At 34.8% G+C, this 14,917-nt stretch overlaps 1 protein-coding gene across 1 annotated transcript in view; it reads left to right on the forward strand.

The window, feature by feature from the left end:
* TENM3 (teneurin transmembrane protein 3) overlaps positions 1-14,917 on the forward strand; it is a 1,329,889-nt gene that overhangs the window by 195,220 nt on the left and 1,119,752 nt on the right. Inside the window, exon 3 of the mRNA XM_035325081.1 lies at positions 6,461-6,513. The gene's annotated coding sequence lies outside the window, so the exon portion shown is untranslated. The remainder of the gene's footprint in view (positions 1-6,460; positions 6,514-14,917) is intronic.

Consider the following 14,917-nt stretch of genomic DNA (forward strand, 5'->3'; position numbering starts at 1 on the left):
ATAATGAAAAACTAGATGTATGGCAATAAAATAGAATGACTGTTAATTTCCTTCTCTTTCTTTCTCTTTACTTCTTCCTATATGTAAATGTATCACCCCTTATTATCAACTGGGTACCCTGATACAAACATCCCCTGATGTTAATTTTTTATGTGTTGTGTATGAAAATATTTTGAGGCAGCTGAACGTAAAATTATCACTTCAGCTACCATTCAAACAGACATAGGAATGCAATTTTATCCACACTATAGACCCTTACGAATCCATTGTCTTCATGCAGCTGTCTTGAGGACCATATGTACATGTAATTATAAATCTGCATTGCATATAAGAAATAAAGCTTAGAGCAATTCTTTTTCCTGTTTTCTTTGTTTTCTTCTTTTGAGAGTTGCCATTTCTGATTCAGTCACTCCTTTTTTTCTGACAGCTCACTAAACAAAGTAAGATGAAATTATGTGACTTAGAGAGGGAGTCCTGGATGGGGGCAATATATGGTACTGAATCCAAGACTAAAATACCAGTTTCAGAAAAAAAAGAAAAGAAAATTTAAGTAGGTGCATATTTAGATTTTTGAAACTAAAATTTTGTTCATTGTTTCTTATTTCTATCATATAATGAGTAACAGTTTCAAAGACTTCAGGATTTTTTTCTACAAATAACCTAATCACAACAATATTTCTGTAGCATAGTGAATGGAGCAAATGGCAGTGTTGGTGAGCAGCATCATACCTGACTTCCTACGAGGATGCTCTTATTCCTCTTCTCCAACAAAAACATAATAAACTCCAAAAGGGTAATTTCTCATTGTATGGAGTAATGTGGTTTATTTTCTCCTTGTTTCCATTGGAGCTAAATGGCTTTTACATTTTATTTGGGATGAAAAATTAGGAGATACAAAAAATGGCAACAACAGCTTCAGTGGAAATCTTTTTAGTTTTCTGTTACTGTTTTGGTAGTGTTAGTGTAAGGGGGCTTTCTATGTTGTGTTTTCTCCATTTTGAAGCTTCTAAGGGGAAAGGGATTGGGTAGTAGTTATTCTTGTACTATAGTGATGCAACTGCAAGTGGTATGATCATACTTTTGTTTTTCTTTTTTTTCCTTAATTGCTTTCTTCTGCTCTAGAACAGCAATATACAGAAGTTGCTTCCCATTCTTTAAGTTTTCCTGTTATGTGAACAGGTTCAAATAGATTCCCTGAAGCTGGTGTGATAGTATTTATAAGCAGACTTCTTGCACTTTTGTAATGAAAAAGAAAGAATGCTTTATATGTTGTATTTTTCATTCTTAAATTTTGTTTTCCGTTTCATATGTAAACCGTTTTCCAGGGGGAATTATCATTTAATTCTTTTGCTTTCCACTTACTACTTCATTTCAGTTGTAAGTCATCAGTGCATTTGGAAATTCTACAGCTAGTTTCTCTATCTCGGTAATTTATGTAGATTAGAAGCAATAAAGATCTGAGGACTGACTCCCCTGTGACCCTTTTCAACACTTTACTTTCTAATCACTTTACTTTAATCAGTTCTTTATCTGTTCCCATGTTTAACCTGAATCTTTCCTGCTTTCTGTTTAAGATGAAGACTATCATTTGAGACATTATCAAAGGCTTTATGTAAATCCAAATGATGGTGCTTGTACTATTATTATCAATTTTATTTCTAATCTTCTCAAAAATACAGAGTGGTTGGTTGTCAAGATCTTAATTTCTTTAAATGTCTTATGATGGTAAATTATATTTGTTTGAAATTGTTGACAATTATTTAATGTTCATCATCTTTAAATGTGTTGTCTGCTATGCTGTAAACTGTGAATTTTTACGGCCGGTTCTCTCCGCTTGTTTTCTTATTATTCCACATTGTGTCACTCAGTATGTCAGTGCATTCACACACATTAGTTGACTGTAATGGGGCCAGGCAAAGCAGTAAGTAGTGATTCTTTTGCAATCTCAGGATGTACAAAGCCAATTACCAAAGAAAAGTTGAGGGCTGCAAAGGAGTTACATGCCATTGGTGCTAACAGGTCTGATGAAACTGATTGTTTAGAAAGTTAAAGAAAAGGGCTGCAAAGCTTTTCTCTTCTGGTCACTGCATTGAGGATATGCACTAAGAAAGGGGGGAAAAAAAAAAAAAAAAAAAAAGAAAAAAAAAAAAAAAAAAAGGGGGGGGGGGGGTAAAGAAAACTTGCCTACAGAAACTGAGGTAGTCCAAGAGTAAAAAACATAATTGGGATAGATTGGCTACGCTGGTGAGTGTGTATGAGCAGAACAGGAAGGTGGTGTCTGCTGGGAGGTCTGGGCAGCAGAGAAGGGAAAAAGGGTGAGTGAATGGTTCCTCTCCTTTCTTTATAGACATATATTCTTTTTTGGCAAGTACCTTTAGTTGTCACTCTTCTTTTTAGAGAGAGAGTAAGGTCCTTTCAGGTTTTCAATTTTTATTTATTTATTTATTTATTTTATCCAAAAGTCAATACCTAACTGAACATTGAATATTTGTTATCTTCTGCTGAGTCTAAAACTATTGGCCAAAGATATTAATATACTAATATGCGCTACCAGTATTATGTTTTTCATTTCCAAAACGTTCTAAACATTATCACATTTAGAATAGTATCTGATGGAATACATGCCAGTTTTCATTTATAACAGAGAAAATGTTAGACAGAAAAATTAGAAAGCTTATGCAAAAAGAGAGAAAGACTTAAGAGGTAAAATGAAATATACAATTAGCTTTTCAGTCTGGTGGTTAGTATCTAAACTATCACAGAATGATCCTTCTGTTGACAGCTGCTGAAACAGGTTGACTCTGATTAGTTCTGACTGAGTCCCTTAGACAGATCGGCCTATTAATCTCTCCATAAATACAAAAGAACTAGAATTAGCATTGATCATAATTATAAAGATTTCTGTGAGAAGCTAAGGATAAATTTGAAGATAATGGTTCTATTTTTTCTTATTTTGATTACAAGTTTAATGCAAGAACAGATGTGTTAGGATTACGGTAGGTGTGGAAATTTGAATATGGTGTCAGTTGCTTAAATGATTTGGATAATTCTAAATTGAGTAAGCTTTCAAATGCAATAAAATAAATACAAGTTGTTTCAACTTTTGGCATTACTGACAAACTGTTAGGATGCTGTATGTGCAGTGAAAAGGCCCGTACAATGTTATAAATGTTCCATTACGAACACTGCAAGCAGTCACCTTCTAGTGTCCCATGTCACATATCCAGAGCTTTCTGTCTCTCAGTTGTCCTTTTTAATAGAGAAGACAGACTCTGTGATGCACTCTAAAAACTAGCAATAAAAACAACAACACCAACAAAAACTATATATTTAATAATGCTGTATTTCAAAAACTCTTCCATTGAACAGGTCTTTCACCTGTAGATACATAAGTTCCTAGTCATCCAGGACCAACTGCTTTGGTAGACATTGCATATTACAGTACATAGAATGAAAGTAATTAGGAAAAGTAATATAGATTAGCAGATTCTGAAATAACACTTCAAAAACTCATCAAAATATCTAAAGACAGAAGAACTGGGTAATGTTTTGGAAATATCTTTTTGTCCGTTCTTCCCTGATACAGTTTGCAGTGAACAGCTACCATGGTAACATATTTAATTCAGCAATCTTCAGATCTACGCTGTCCCTCAATTCTATGAACATCTTTTTCAATAGAGCAATGCTAGAATAGGATATTTGCTACCCGAATTACAGCTATTAATCACTTTGGATAATACAAGGATGTGTCAAGTTCCTCTCCATTTACCTAGCAGTACACGCTTGTATAATACATGTACTGTTTGGAACAGTCATATTTCCTTACAGTGAGAACAGCAAAAGATCAGTCAATATTTGCAATAAAAATATCCTTTCAGTTTCCTATAAAAATAAACCCAAGTACCCCAAAATGGAAGAACATCAATGACAATACCAAACAGTCAGTAAAAGACACAGCAGGCAGAAAGTCAAAATAGAAATGGAATTTATAGTGCTTTCAGTATGGCATTGACATTGAACAAGCAGTAACACTTACTTTTGTTTGAGATGTACATTTATTTATTTATTAAATGGAAACCTCTATACAGAACAAGAATTGCAAGAACATGTGAAAACAAGAAAGAAACAATATTGTTCTGGAGTTTTCCTTTACTATGCCTCTTCTCTTTTGAGTAGGTCTTTTTGGGGGAAAGAAATAAGGCTTTTATTACAGCAATGATCTATGGGAAAGGCTTGGGAACTCACCTATTAGAGAAGGTGACTGAAAAGAGAAGGTAGCTTCTATTAAAAGACCTTCTTCTTTTGTAATAACAAAACAGCCCAAAAAGCATGAATTTCCCAGGCTCTCTGTTTTTCAGCATATGCTTACATGATTTTCTATATATCATCCTTCAGATTACAACACATTATTTTGGCGTTCACTCTTTAGACAGAATAACTTTATGGCTGGGTATATATGTAGCTACCTTTTCTGCACTCCCATAAATAAGCAATTATCTGCTACTCAGAAGCCACTTCAGATGATCATTGCTTACACAAGAAGAAGTTGCAAGGCTTAAGGCTGACTGATTTTAATCAATAGACAAGTGCAGAAAATTTAAATAGTCAAATTTTAAACTTTATGAAATATGTAAATTTCCACATTTGTGTTTGTATAAGCATTTATTTTTCAAGGCTTGCAGGCAACAAAATAGTTGTTGATTTAAAGTACTTCCATGGTTGGTTGTTTATGACTTAGTCAGCTTGGGGTAAATATGAAAACCTCAGAGCAATGCTCCTACACCAAATTCTAACATTCACCTGGCTTTGGTGTCTGTGTATATTTGCGGATTCAGCTCAGTATTTTCTTATTCTGCAGTATTCAGTAGCTGTTAAGTATGTTATTAAAGTAAAAAATGATAGGTATTCCACAAATAAGGAATACTCCAAAAATACAGAAAAAAAGCTATTTCAGGTAATGAGCAGGTTGTATTTGACACTGTCAAGGCTGACTTAGTGACACAGAGTAGCTTTGTAAATCTATTCCATTTTTTACTACAGCATACTTCCTTTATTTGCAGGTTGCTTCTCATTTTCATGTTTTTATGCTAACTTACCTTCGAAAGAAGTTTTAAAATTAAAATCTATTGAACTGCAATATCATTTGTTTTATAGTGTGTTTCTGTAGGCATCAAAGCTTTTAAAAAACAGGTGATTTTAAATACTGTAGGAAAGAGTGAAAAAAAATCGTCTTTGCCTTATGTTTACAAATAAGGTATGTTTTCACACTTTCTTCTACTTTCTCTTTCATCTACTTCATTTTTTTTTCTACAGTGAAACTCTGTGAGCACTGTCAGTAAAACTTCTTTAGTGGCAGCAATAAAAACAGCATACTTTTTTGCCAACATATTCTTCCTGAAAATTATGCTTCAAGGACAGAGTGAAACATTGCTATCATACGCATATGCGATCTTGGGGGTATTATTTCATGTTTTCCCATCAAAGACAAAAGGAAAGTTTCAGTTATCATTCCTGTAGTTTTGCAGTGATGAAAATAAATGAAAAACAATAGAAGCACTGACGTGAGGCAGTAAATTTCATGTGCTCTTATCAAAAACTGCATTTATGGGACTTCCACTCTATCGGGATATACCTCCAAATGCTAAAACTTAACTGGAAGTAAGGAGAGATTTCTAAGAAATATGTGTTCTATGATTATTTTAGTCATGAAAAGAATGAGAAATAAGTTGGCTTTAGCCCATGAGATTTGGAAGTAGATTTGTATGTAAGTTAATTTTCACCTTCTAGAGTACAAAAAATCTAATGAACTTTTTTGTTATTGGAACACTAAGTAGCAAACACGAATTATTAGTAAAAGGTTTTTTTGTTTGTTTGTTTGTTTTTAAACTCTTTCCTTGTATGCACCATGGCTTACTATCTTATGCTACCTTATACATGGTATTTGTTTTTTATGCATTTATTGCTGCAAAATCTCTGAGCATGAACCTCTGTTGTTCAATCAGATAAAGTATCCCCTGCCTGTCAGAACTTAAAACATAAGTGCTAAACAAGAGTCAGTGGATGAACAGAAAAGGAGCAAAATAGAAGAAATGCTGGACAATTAAAATCTCTGTGGGCATAGTCACTTGAATTTCAGATACTGTAGAAAATTATGTAGATACCTCATAAAACAAGCACTGAAATATGCTTAAGACTACTAAAGGTGAGCTGTTTGCCCATAAATGTAAAAACAAGTAGGAGATCAGCTTTCATGAACTACCTGAATCACATCAAACATATTTCTTTTACATTTTTTTTGCAATTCTAAGAGCATACTGTATTTCCCAAACCCTTGATGAAAATCGCTAAGGGGAAAGTAATTAACTTTAATCTATATATATTTAACTAACTAATGAAGGTGATTTACCCTAGCTGTGCATTCTGAGATATCACTAATAATACCTTATCTTCTTTATAACAGGTAAATACTCCATTTCAGTAGATTTCCAGAAGGTACTGCAACATATTTCAAAGGTAAGGACCTCCTTAAAAATAATACTTCAAACGTTCTTTCCTTCTGGTTTATCAGCTATAAAAGAAAATGGAGAATGTTAATTCTTACTGTTATTTGTCAATCATCAAGTTAGAGCAGATACTATTAACACTGTGGTCTGCCCTAAGTTTGGATTTGCTAACAAGACAAACATCAAGAGCGGTAACTTACTGTTCTTGTTTAAAAACATTGCAGACTTTAAGAGCCCACCATGTTTTTATGTATACACTGATGGGGATAGAAAATCCTGTGTTAATCAATGTTTAGCCATAAATTTCAACATAGCCATTTCTTTTGCCCCCCAAAAAAATTTTTTAAAAAATTGGTTCCATAATTACCTCAGCCTCCTAATACATGGCATCTGAATTACAGACACTATTAAGTGTGTGTGTGTGTATATATATGCATATATATATATTCCCTCTGTGTTCATGTATGTAAGGGAGAAGTTCTGAAAAAGATCTACATGTTTCTGAGGATTCTGCCAAATGTGATCTGAGTACAGTATTTTTTATGGAACAAAATTATGTTGGTTGGGCTTTTCTTGAGAGAAAATCCTAATGGTTAGGACGGAGAATCTATTCTGAGTGAAAAACTCAGAGGCTCGACTCAGAAGACAGTGAAATCCAAAATAGGGTCTCATAGACGAAGGACTTGTATCCCAGAAGAATGCCTGAAATGTTCAGTCTTTCACTATTCCGACTCCAGTACTCTTATGAATTTCACAGAATCACAGAATCACAGAATTTCTAGGTTGGAAGAGACCTCAAGATCATCGAGTCCAACCTCTAACCTAACACTAACTGTCCCCACTAAACCATATCCCTAAGCTCTACATCTAAACGTCAAATTTGTTATGTTTTTTAAGACTTTCATTTCAAAAATTCCTTTAGAAATCTTTTTTTCTTCTTGATTGAAATCCCAGAGTCCTGTGAGACATAGAAACTATTCTCATTTTGCTACCTAACTTTCCTTTGTATTCTTCCAATGAACCTGCAATGCTTAGATACATCAGAAAACTCCAGATTTTCTGTAGCCTATTATGCTTTGGAAATTATGAAGGAAGTCATAATATGACAAAAAGGCTGACTTTTTGTGTGTGTATATGGCAGATACGTTGTGTGCCAAGTTTGTTCGATTTTCCCTTTCTCCTTTCAGTATTTGTATATACAGAAATATAATTGGTGAGGTAATTTGTTACTTTCCCAAGTACCTGAGATAGACTTTGATCTTGCCAGGATTTAAGAAGTGTTGGCTGAGTGAAAATATTTCAGTGAAAGTTCCAAAAATGAATGTTAGAAGTAAAAATATGGGCTACCAAAAAAAAAAAAAAAAAGGAAGGAGAAAGAGGGAAAAGAGAGAGTGACATACTCCAAGGTCCTATTTGAATGCTGCTGAGGATGCCCAGGAAAAACATCACTAAAGGACACAAAACATCAGAAGGAGAAAATGCATGCCATATTTCTGACAGGTACAGCTAACTATAGGAAAAAAGCCCTATACAGCATAGGAGGTGAAGGGAAGAATAAAACTAATGACATTACAATCCTCTTGAGAGGTCTTGTTTTGTTTATTAAATAAGCCACTCTAGTAAGATAAGTAATAAGAATGCTTATTCTGGCAGTGTTAATTGATACTGTCCCGGGAGTTCATTGTTCTGTATTACTCTTTTTGTCCTTTCATGTAAAGATATCAGCACATTGTACCTGACAGGATGTATTGTATATTATAAATTATTCTAATTGGGATAGAAAAATTGCCATCAGTTTTTGCTACCCTGTATATCTTGGGCATGACTGCAATTTATACATGCTATTAATTCCCAAATACCGGGTTTATTTTAGGGTATACATTAAATTAATATTGTTTCCATGAAGTACTCAAATGAAAAAGAACTGATAGAAGGTATATTTATTCCGTGCAGTTATGCTTTGATACAAATGGATATATTTCCCCACACGAATACTAACGACTACATGTATACAATATGTAAGTGACAGGAAACAAGGACGAGATAAAAGGAATGGAACCTTTCAAGCCTGTCACATGAGGTGCTTAAAACAGTTAAGCACAGTCTTGCACTCTTCCTTGAACAAGACTAGTATTGACAGCAGTGCTATAAACCAAAGACAGGGACAGGAAAGGGCAAGTGTCACTCTACTCCATTTTTCATATTATCTTATAAGTGCACAGAATACAAGGATGGGCACACTATATCTGGTAAAAGTAGTTATAGCAACCTATTTTTTTTTTCTTCATTCTTCAGCAATTATGGGGCATGCAAAGTTTTACAGAAGTTTTAAAGTAAAATGAGTAAATTTCAATGCAGTGAATTATTTCACTGGTGCTATTTTAATCCTGAGAGCAATTACTCCCAAAGAAGATAGCTCCCTATCCATCTGAATTCCATTAGCTTAGTGAGGCAGTTTGTAGCCATTTCAATGTACAAAACAGTTTGAAAACCTGTTGCATTTTACATTTCCAAAAAATACTGATAGAGCCTTTTTCTGGATTTCAGTAAAAAATTGAAAAATAAATATTTTAATCCTACTTTTTGTAGCACAATTGAGCACAACTCTGTTCTGTCTTGGGCCAAAACCCTCTATAGAGAACACTTCAAATATTGTTCTTACTGGTAAAATGTGATGGAAATGGCTTGAGGGCATACATTTTAAATACTTATTTATGACATGGCTTATTGCCTGAGTTTTTTTTTTTTTTTTTTTTTTCCCCCCTCCCTGAAGGCACATCTATTAACTAATAGAGCATTTCAGTTATTGGTTATTTACTGTCTATGCATTAGGAAGAATTATAAATTCAAACATGTCGCATATATTTTGTTTAAAGCCTCATTTGCCAAGCAGGTATGTTTGTAGTAGAAAAAAAATATATATATACTGTTCCTACCACTGCCATTTTCAGTTATGTGGCTAATTCTCTCTCTTTAAGACAGAAGTAGCTTTTGTGATGGGACAGAGATAAAGTGTTTGTGGCTTAGCGAATTAGAATCTCTTGACAGACTTCTGTAGTGGTTTTCAACGTACTGATGTGACTTGGGAGCCCAGTTTTAAGAAAAATCAATGTGACTTAGGAGATGATGTCATTTAGCAGACAAAATGACTTTGGGCAAAGTCCATAAACATGCTTAGGCATTACAATACATAATAGTCAGAACCAGCTGCAGTTCTGTATTCCTTCTATAGTGCATGAAAAGAGTTAAGTACCTGAGAAAGAGATCCACAACCAGGAGCAGAGTGTTACATATAGGTAGTCATTAGGATATCCTAGGGTGTAGTGAAAATGACAGTGAAGTGACAGGATTTATAATCCTCTCAGGGTTTAAACTTAATGCTACCAAGTGATTTAGGTGACTAAACCTTGATCTTGTTTCTTTCTGTAGGAAATAGCATTGAGGTTACCTTTTTAAAAATGTAATAGGTGATTTTGCCCTGAAGGGCACAATTAATATGCATTCTACTTACTATACTCCAGAATCCTGTACCTGTCTGTATCAGGACCCATGCAAGCTGTATTAGTAACTCTCACATTTTAGAAATATAAAAGTGGATCTTCTCCAGTAATATATTGTTTTGTGAACAGAATAATATATAACCAAGAATGTTGGAGGGCTCAAGTTTATTTCCCTTTCTGTGCCTAAGAAAACTGACATTCTTACTTTCCATCAGTTGAAGGCCATAATCATTAGGAATGACTTATACTGAACAACAGTTACTTCTTCCTGTCCTGTTGAATCTGAACTCCTGACTTAGTAGACCAAAGAGAAAGAGTTGGCTTTGGTTTTGTGGCTCAATATGGAAAGTAGAGTATGGGTCTGCTGCCATGTGGGTGGATTCCATATGTATTTTTCATGAAATGGGAACTCAATTCACTGGTTGGAAGAGTGATATGGGACTTCTCTTGACCTATCTTTGGATACTCTTATCATATTTAAATAATTTGGATTTACAAAAACTAATTACTCTCTATTCTTGGTGTCCTTATATGCAGACGCTACTTGATATAGTGTCATCAATCCAAAATACTTACAATTAAATTGTTTAATTTGACTCATCTGGAGAGCAGAAGGATTTGGCTTTCAGTTGATTTGTCTTCTGGACTTCACACAGTCTAGCATCATGCTAATACTCAGAAGTTAATAAAAAAAATTGAAACATTGACTCATTGTCCTTGAAATGAGCATTTTTAGTATGAAAATGACTTATTCTGATATCTTAAAAAATAGGAATAAATCTCTCCCCCCCCCCCCTTTTTTTTTTAAAGATATTAACAGCTGGGTTTACATAAAGCATCTGAGAAATTGAGCTTTACCACAGAAAGTATCTTGCTGACCTCATGTGCCCAACAGACAGAAAAGACAGGAGTCTATTTTTCCTTTTCATGTTGGCATTTGGCATGCTCGCTGAGAGATCAGCATTTAAATTTCTATAATGCATCTAGAGAAAATGAGTAGAGTCTATGTCAGTAAGCAAGAGTATTTTACTTGTCTTCTGTTCTTGGTGTTTTGCTTATTTTTTCTCTCTCTCTGAGTATTTATTTCACTGTTTAACCTTCTGTTACACAATTTTAAGATGCCATATAATAATTGCTTGCACAAAAGGCTTGAGAAAATGTCTGTCTTGTTTCAAATTGTTACACAATTTGTGGACAGTAATTGTCAGGAATAAATGGCAAGAAATGCTTATGGCATATAATTCAACAGTTTAACTATGGACTCATTTAAAGGTATTAGATTATTCTACTGTAACAAAACAAAAAAAAAAAAAGGTATTTATATTCTTATTTCCAAATGCTGTGATCCAGTCAAAGTGATTTAAGGAAACATAATCATACATCCAAGCGATGATGTTTACTTCTGGCACTCTTGAAAATGGAGATCAGAATTGTTGTTGTCAAAGCAGCGCTATATAGGTAATGCTTGATAATACAGGTAATGAAGCATCTGAAACATAAATTGATGCATTTCAAAACCTCTGTATTTTCCACTTTATTTCTTTAACTTCTTTTTACAGAAATGAATTCTTCCTCACAGCCCCATTTTTGAGTGGATAAAACCAGCCAAGGGAGGGTTAATATGCATGGCTGATCTTTTTTGTTATTGACATTTCATTCTTATGCTATCTTTTCTTATTTAGTCTATCATGTACTTCAATTCAGCAAAACAAATTAAAGCTGAAAACAAGTTTGCTTTTCTCTCTCTTTTTATTAGTACCTGGAGGTCTTATTTTCAGAGCTGTTCATCAAAGTTTCAGAAATTGTGCATCTCTAGTTCACCAGTTGTAGTCAGAACAACTTGAGGTTTTGCATACACACTGTGTAAGCTGTCAGGAGTGTCTATCAGGAAGAAATGGAGCCATAGTGCATATCTAAACGGGAAATAAAAACCAAACTAAAGCAAAAGTAAATCTTTCCTCTGAAAGGGCTTGCTTATTCCATACTTTGGGTGGGATGAAAATCTATAACATATTACCTAAATATGAGACTTAGTGTAACATTTTCTCTCTTTTTTAATTTTATTTTTTAAGATTCTGCTTCTGTAACCTTTCCACAAAATAGGAACTTCAATCATTCTGGTTTCTGAAGTAGTCTTTTATACCTCCTGGTACCTTCCTGCTTCAAATCAATACTAGGACTTGAGATTTGGTCATCAAAGTGTCCATAAAATTTCTTGTTTGATTATAATTTATTTCTGCTAAGAACTGCTTTATGTTATCACATTGCATGGTCTGTCCTTCTGGTAACTAATCACAGCGTTGCTGAGGTTGGAAGGGACCTCTGGAAGCCATCTGGTCATGCCCCTTTCTCAAGCAGGGCTGGTTAAAAGCAGGTTACGCAGGACCATGTCCAGGTGCCTTTGGAGATCTGCCATGGGGGAGACTGCACACCCTCTCTGGACAACCTGTGCCAGCCCTCTGTCACATGCACATTACTGAAGTGCTTCCAGGTGTTCAGAGGGCACCTCCTGTGTTATGATTTGTGCCTATTACCTCTTGTCCTGTTACTAGACACCCCTGAAAATAAGCTGGCAGTCTTCTTTGTGCCCTCCCTTCAGTATTTATAGACATTGCTAAGATGCCCCCCTGAGCATTCTCTGCTCTAGGCTGAAGAGTCCCAGCTGTCTCAGCCTTCCTTGTAGGAGAGATGCTCCAGTCCCTTAATGCTCTTTGTGATCCTGCATTGGTCTCTCTCCAGTATATCCATGACTCTCTTGTACTGGGGTCCCAGAACTGAACACAATACGCCAGGTGTGGCCTCACTGGTGCTGAGGATAAGGAAAGGACCACCTCCATTGACCTGCTGGCAATAATTTGCACAATGCAGCCAAGAATACTATTAGCTTTCTTTGTGGCAAGGGCACACTGCTGACTCATGTTCAACTTCGTGTCACCAGGACTGCTGTGGTTACAGCTAAAGTAGCTATAAGGGTATTGGCAGGCCAAAGCAAGTCTAGACAAGGCCTGACAAGGCCTGACAAGGCCCGTGTGGTAAGCTTATCCCAAAGCCTGTAGCCTGCAGTGGTAGCAGTGTACTAACTGGGCTGCAAGGCCACACTTACTTATTCCATGCTTTGGCTGATGAGGATTTAGTATATTGACTACAACCTGTTTTCCTGTGATTTTAATACATGTTGTAATCTGGTTTTGCATTAAGGGTGTAAAAATGTTTTCAGAGTATAATAACATAATTTCCCTATTGCAGGATCATGTAGTTCTGCGTGGCTAGATAGGCTAACCTGCTCCGTAAATCTGGCATCTCCTCTGACCCCTTTGTTATGTGATTTTGACTTTAACTGACAATTTTTGCACATTTCTGAATTATCACTTCTGTGAAACATGCCCCCGAGAAATGCAATTAAATAAAATCTGGTCATGCTTGTTTGGAAAATTCCTGTGATCATAAAACATGTAAGTTCCATGATAACAAAGGGATAATCTTTCCAGTTAAAAGTGTATGCAAGTTTATTATGGGAGCACTGCTGGGAGGGGAACATATGCTATTTTTTCCATTGTGGTAATTGCACAGTGAGATTTGGATTATGCAGGGCTCATTTAAAAAAATGCTTAAAATTTAACTCTTACATTTATATTTGTGTACCAGAATAACTACACTTGCATTTAGAAGTGTTAAGCACTTAGCATCTCCCACTGTAATCAGTGAAAATGTATCCTACTAATAGTAGCAATGCTGTGGTGATGAGGAAGAGTAGCATGGTGTAGTGGTCTGAGCTTTAATCATCATCCAGACAAACAGTTGTTTCTGAGCCATTAAATACATCACTTTTTTTTTTTTTTTTCAAATTTTCTATTTTTAAAATAGAGGTAAGATTCGCTAGTCTAAGCTTTGCACATGAAGTCTGGAGGAAAATAAATAAATAAATATACTGGAGGCAAAGAACTGCATTTTAACAAGGGAACATATACCGTGTATCTGGCTTCAGGACTTGATAAGGAATCAATTCTATTTTTCACAAATTTTAATTAAATTTCACTTCTGATCAGGTTAGTTGGGTTCGGTTTCATTTTATTCCTTCCTTTCTCTTCCTTCCTCCCCTCCGTTCATGTCTATAATACCCCATTAATGGGCCACAGTTCAATTACACCGGAAGTTCAGCTCATTTTGTATAGTGGAGTTTTTTTTCACTCTTGTTGGACAGGAACTGTAATACTTTGACTTTTCAACTGTAGAAAAAATTACTTATAGCTGAATATTGTTCATAAAGAAGTTATGACAAAAGTCTGTCATAAAAAGAAGTCTGATGCATGCATAATGAAATTGATGATGATAAATAAAAAACTTTTTTTAAAGTAAACTTTTCTCTTAAAATTCAGTGTAAAATGTTGATTCTCTGATATATCAAACTATTGTAATTCACTGGTCTTCATTAGCATCATTTACTACCATCATCTGCAGCACAGATTTTACTTTTAACCCTTTATCTCCACCTTTTTATTTGTTTGTTTAGCCAGAGGTTTCTGACAGCTTGCCTGTTTCCCATTCTTTGAAGAGAATTTTTCAGTGCATAACTTATTTTCAATATAAGTCATCAGACAAAATGATTTATAACCATATCTGAAGTATAGCATTTTAAAAATTTCACAATAGCAGTTGAAATCCATTATAACATATACATGTTGGAAGTCCTGAACATGGAGCAATGGTCAAGACCTTGCTATGTTTAGCTCAGTACCCTCAATATCAGGTTAAAGAATCATGCCCTTTCTTGTGGTCTCTTTCTAGCCTGTCATGAATTGAAAAATGACACAACTTCAGAACTACAGGTACAAAAGATGAGCCTTAAATTTTTTTCTTACGCTGATTTAAGAAGAGACAATTGTTTTTCTGGAATTTCACAACACTTATACATGT

This window comes from Oxyura jamaicensis, chromosome 4, assembly GCF_011077185.1.
Source record: "Oxyura jamaicensis isolate SHBP4307 breed ruddy duck chromosome 4, BPBGC_Ojam_1.0, whole genome shotgun sequence".
NCBI classification, from domain to species: domain Eukaryota; kingdom Metazoa; phylum Chordata; class Aves; order Anseriformes; family Anatidae; genus Oxyura; species Oxyura jamaicensis.